This window comes from Monodelphis domestica, chromosome 3, assembly GCF_027887165.1.
Source record: "Monodelphis domestica isolate mMonDom1 chromosome 3, mMonDom1.pri, whole genome shotgun sequence".
Taxonomy (NCBI): Eukaryota; Metazoa; Chordata; class Mammalia; order Didelphimorphia; family Didelphidae; genus Monodelphis; species Monodelphis domestica.
In genome coordinates, this window is record NC_077229.1 from 78216251 (window position 1) to 78222250 (window position 6000).

Consider the following 6000-nt stretch of genomic DNA (forward strand, 5'->3'; position numbering starts at 1 on the left):
AGGTAAGGTAAGTAAAAGGATCAGTGCACTCGAAAAAATATTCTTTGAAATAGGCAATGCACTGATCTCTCATAGAATACACCATACTTGTAATCAACTTCCTGTTTGGAAAAGTCTTTTCCTTCTCCTCATTCCCCACCCTGAGGTCCCCTGCCACCTGGAGGCTAATTGTTGCCAAAGGAAAGAACATCCCAGTTTTTACCAGTTGGTTTGTGATTCTGAAGACACAGGGGCAGCTACCAGTGGCCTGGGGCTGGCCTGGGGCGATCTGGATCAGAGGCTGGAGATCATCTGGGGCTGGGGTGAGGGCCGGGGCCGGGGTGGGTCGGGACTGGGAGAGCGATTTGGGTCAAGCAGGTCTGGAGCGGATGGCTGGAGGCAAGCAGAAATGGAGTGCAGAAGCAGACAGCAGGAGTGATCTGAATCAGAAGCTTTGCTGAAAAGCCTTGGCAGGAGAAACATGGCTTAAAAAATTTATCTAGGCTATCTTAAAAAAATTTTTTGAGAAGGTCTAATCCCTTCATAGTTGCCATTAACTGTAAAAATTAAATTAGTATCTAGTAATAAAAATATCATATTTGTTGAGGTTTACTAAGAATTATTAGAAATCAAGGATACAAAATAAAACCACAGGCCCATGGCTGATTAGCCCATTCAAAGTCCCCATGCTTAGCTTACTTGCTACATCATTGCAATGGCAGACAAGAGAGCATGGGAGGCATTACTGACAGTTAAATACTAATTGTGATCTCGTCCAGGTGGAGACTCAGGTGAGATTATAAGGAATTCTTGGAAATACCAAGGACTTCTGGGGATTGAAGTCTAGGGTTCAAATCTACATTTTTACAGTACTGTAGTCCCCTTTTTAGGCCTCAGTTTCCCCAACTATGAAGACTTTGGACTAGATACTAAGGTCCTGCCCTGCTTAAAATCCTTGAAATGTAGCTAATGATTTCAGGCAGTATTTAAATATAATGGTGTCCAGAAAAAATCAATTTGTAGCATAGTCAATGGAAACTGAAACAATGTTATTCATATGTATATAACTTTGGGGATTTAGAAAATGCTTTCTTCACTATGGTCTTGGAAAGTAAGGTCCTATTCCAAAAGTACAACTTGACCAAACTCATAGGTTACTAGGACTCCTAAGATAGATCTCTGGACTCCAAACCCAAAAGTTTTTCCCTACATCGAAAAGAAGTACCAGAAGAGTAAATTTGTCAAAAATTCCCCTTTTCCTGAGAAAAAGGAAAACCAACTCAAGATTGATAGATAGGATGATTGTGATTTCATCTGGAAAGGTAAAAAAAATTCATAATTTTCCTTTTTTGCTAATTTTGGCAATTTAAAAAGCATAAAGTGAAAACTTTATTTTGTTTTAATTTTCATCTTTATAATTATTAATGATTTAAAACATCCTTCTATATTATTAGGGATAGTTTAGATTTTTTTAAACCCTTACCTTCCATCTTAGAATCAATACTGTGTATTAGTTCCATCCTCACAGTTCTAAGGCAGTAAGGGCTAGGCAATAGGGGTTAAGTGACTTGCCCAGGGTCATACAACTAGGAGGTGTCTGCGACCAGATTTGAACCCAGGTGCTCCAGTCACTAGACCTGGATCTCAATCCACTGAATTCCAAAAGTTCTGAACTTTCAGAACTTCTGAAGATGTGAAATGAACTTGTGTCCCCTCGGGTTCTACTGCTATTTTCTTGGGGTATTCAGTGTTGTGTTATTCCAGGTTTTTAGAGATTGCTCATGTTAGGGACTTGTTAGAGACTTCAGTATTTTCAGAATGAGTTGTTTCAGGGCAAAGTCTGATCACTGCCCTCCTATTCTAAGTTCTGCAAATTCCTGACCTTAGTTTGGGCTTGAGCATTATACCTATGGACTTGCTTCTGATTGGAGTTTCAGTAGACTCAACCACTATCAGCCAGCTGGAAAGCTCAGTTGGTTTAGTGACAAAACTGTAGAAGCTCCACTGTTCTAACATTCTCACCTTGGTTATTCTGCTTCAAGTTACAGACTCAACTGGAGACTGGAAGGAAGTAAGACCCTGCTCTACTCCTGAAGTTATAGACACATAGCTTTTTCTTGATTCTGTACTTTCTCTTTCCTCAGTACATAATCTAGGGCCCATGACTACTCCCTCCACAAATCTTATAACTTCTGTTTGCCTTATTTTCCTCAATTGTAAAATGGGGACTGATAATTGCACAAATACAAAGGGTTGTTGTGAAGACCTAATATTTTTTAAGTACTTAGCACAATGTTTTTCATGTAGTAGTTACTATAAAAATGCTTATTCTCTTCCCCCTCATTTCACTCTATTTTGTGACCCAGAACTGATTAGTAAGATCTGTAAGATTTAAAATGAGTTGTAGCCTTAAACTGTGGCATTTAAAAGTGTGGAGAGACAAGGAAAAGCATTATGACCGCTCTAAATATGTTTTTCTACAGTGTCTTGTTTTAAATCAAATATAAGGTGGTCGCCAGGGAATATATTCCCAATTTTGAATATGCCCAAGTCAACTGGGTTTTATAGAGAATTTTAATTAATAATACAATGAGAAATCAAAGAAAGAGAGAGAGAGTAAGAAAGGAATAAGTATGAAGGGCCTCAAGCCAATATGTCCTAGACCTGAGTCTTAAGAGAGAAATCAGTTTTTTAACACTCACCACAAGATCTGTCTAAGCAAGGATTCTAGTGACACCAGGCCAGCATCATCTCAGCTGCTTTCACAAGCTCCCTCCTCCATCTGAATGTTTCAGAATCAGTCTTCCTCAAAATGAGTCCTCCTCAATCTGAATGTTTCAGAATGAGTTCCAGCTCTTCTCTGAGCTGTTATTTTTAAGGGCAAAATCTCCTATGTTACCTCCCCTAAGTTCTTCCATCTACCAATCACTGTAGATGTTTTCCAAAAGACAGCCCATTTTGAATTCACAGCTGAGTAGATTAATCTCTTTAGTAAGTCAGAAAAAAAAATGCTACTGTGTCGACTAATTTCATTAAGAGAAAATCTCTGAGTACGTTTTCACCTTTTAGGTCTAAGTAGTTTACAAGTTGCCCCGCCTTTATAGGCACTTAGCATCCCATTGTATCAATTCCAAAAATAGGCATGGCTCAAAGAACTCCTTTCCTTTATAAGTATGGTTTTCAAGTACTTTCATTGTTTAGCAAGGGGTTTTCTGCCCTAAAGCATTCTTAAGTACGGGTGGAATAGAGGTCCTCCCATAGCAAGGAGTTTTCTCCCCTAAAGCAGTCCCAAGTAGGGATGGGGTAGAGATCCTCCCATAGCAAGGAGTTTTCACATTCAAGTAGAGTTCTCACTATCTGGTAGGGAATTATTTCAAGTAGGGAATTAGAGGATTCCTCAATGTGGAGTAAAATTTTTAACGTTCATAAGTCTGTGAAATTTTAAAGTTTACAATCCCCCTGATGATCATTGGGAGACTAGTCTCCCCATTGATCATTTAACATAATCAATTTGTAATCCTAAATGCACTTCTAACTATAGATATACCCAATATTCAATTTTCTAAGAGAAATTAGAATAGTGAGAGAGGAAATAGAAAAGAAAATAAAGCAAAACTAATGTTTTGCTAGGCACATTGACAGAAAGCCAAATTAGGGGCAGTCCCTTTTGGCATAAATGTGTACATTTACAATAAATGTTCAATCAAAGTTCAGTTCAATCAATCATATACAAAGTTCATGCTTGAACTTCTTGATGAAGTGTAGGTTTTCGGCATCTTTCTGCAACAGTTTGTTCTCTGGATATAAAAGTTTCAAGCTTCTTTCTTAAAGGTCTTTTCTCGAACAAAATCAAATCTTGAATTTTTATAAAAGTACAATCTCAAACAAAAAATTCAAAAATTCTTAGATTTTAAATTAAAATACAATCCCCCCTGAAGTAAGTATTAAAAAACATTCAGTTCAATTCTCAGAATGCAATGTTGAGTTATGGGGGTGTATGAGTCAATTATCAAAAGAAGAGAAAAATAATCAAAAACATAAAGAAAAATTCAAAATAGGCCCTTGTATAGGTCCAATATAAAGTAATTTCTATCCCACAAGTCTGTAGGACAGAATGCAGTAATATGTCATTTAGCCATTTGCAGCCAAGACTACAGGAAGTTGCCATAATATAAGAAGAAAAGAATTAGAATTCTATTTTGATGGGGAAATGTCATTCCCTCGTCTGATTTTTTTGTCATTCTCAGGGATATAGGGAGCCAGCATGATAGTCAAACTTTGTACTTGTATGAGTACTTCGTAAAGAGTGTAGATACAAGGAAGTCCTACAACATAACATATGTCAAGCGTCGCAACCTCAAGTCTCACATTAGTATTCCATGTGTGCTCTTTTTGGCACTATTCAGGTTAAGTCTGTGCTCCTTGTTTTTATCCCATTTTCTGGAATCAGATATAAACATTAATCACAGTCCTATAATATTTTATCAATAAATGGCAGGTTCCCATAGTTTAAAGCTTTTAGGTATATATTGATAGGAAAAAATCAAATATTCTAATCAAAATAAAGAGAAGAAATAATAAAAATAAGGGAAAAAATCAGTAATTTCAATGTGTTCTCAAAAAAAAAAGCATCCACTTGTCTAAGGATTATCTCCAATGCATGCGATAGGTTTCAGTCAATCAGTCTCAGCAGAAGATGCTTTCTCCACATATGAACAATGAATCCAAGAGTCCTTTTCTCCAATCTTTATGGATGTTGGAGTAGTTAACAATATTTGGAATGGTCCTTCCCACGAAGGCTGAGTTGCTCCAGTATGCTTGAAATTCTTAATATAAACTTTATCTCCTAGATTCAGGTCATGCAGAGAAAAGTCTAGTGGTCCGCCTTGTACTGCAGCTCCAGATTCATGAAGTTCACGTAGTTTGTGAAGCAATAGTAATATCTCCCCCTAATAGTGAGGTATATGCCGGGGAGAAAGGCTTAGCCTGTATAGGTGGATGTCCAAAAAGCATCTCAAATGGTGAACTATGTAAGTCTCCTCTAGGCCTGCTTCTAAGATAAAATAGGGCCAGAGGGAGAATTTCAGGACATTTTAAATGGGGTCTCAGTGCATAGTTTTCCAATCATAGTCTTAAGTTCTTTGTTCATCCTTTTCTACTATTTGGAGGGGAGAAAAAACTGAAAAGGGTTACTTAACATCAACAAAATCAATACAATATAAGAAGAATCATCTTCATTATATTGGGAAGTTCCTTGGGCACCCTTCTGAAGGGACCCTTGACTATTTTTTGGACGAGCTCCATTTCTTATATTTTGTTGTTGGGTATTATAATTTTCTTCATTTGGAGCATTGTCATTATTTTCCCAGTTCCTATTTCTATAATTCTGGTTTCTAAAGTTCTTATTTCTATGTTCATTATAGTTATTTCCATAATCATCATTATAATTTCTAGAATTTCTAAAATTCTGGTTTCTATGACCATTATCATCATTATAGTTGTTCTGGTTTCTATGACCATTATCATCATTTCTATAGTTATTTCTAAAGCTATTATTAAACTGCGTATTCCTTCCAATCATCTTAAGAAAGGTTCTACATTCCATCATTTTGTGGCCCTTCTTCTCACAGAAGTGGCAAGTTATTGATTTATTTGTGAATTCCCACAAAGGGGCTATAGTCTCTCCCTTATTTTTCAATTGTCTCTTTAACATTTCAATTTCTTTCTTTAAATCTTCCACTGATGTATCGTCTTCCTCAGGTCTTTTTACACGACCTTTATAAACATAGGTTGCTACTCTCCTTAGTTCATCGAGGTCCATAGAGTCCCAATTAGGACAGCTAGTTTTAAAGTAGTCTTTTACCACTGAACAACAATTCTCAACGAATTGCCTATGTATTTGCCTAATGTCTCTTTCTCTGGATAAATCAAGGTCCATATATGTATTTCCTACATCAATAAGTCTGTCCATAAACTGGGAGGGTGTTTCATCAGTATGTTGTCAGGTTTTTTCAAATTTTG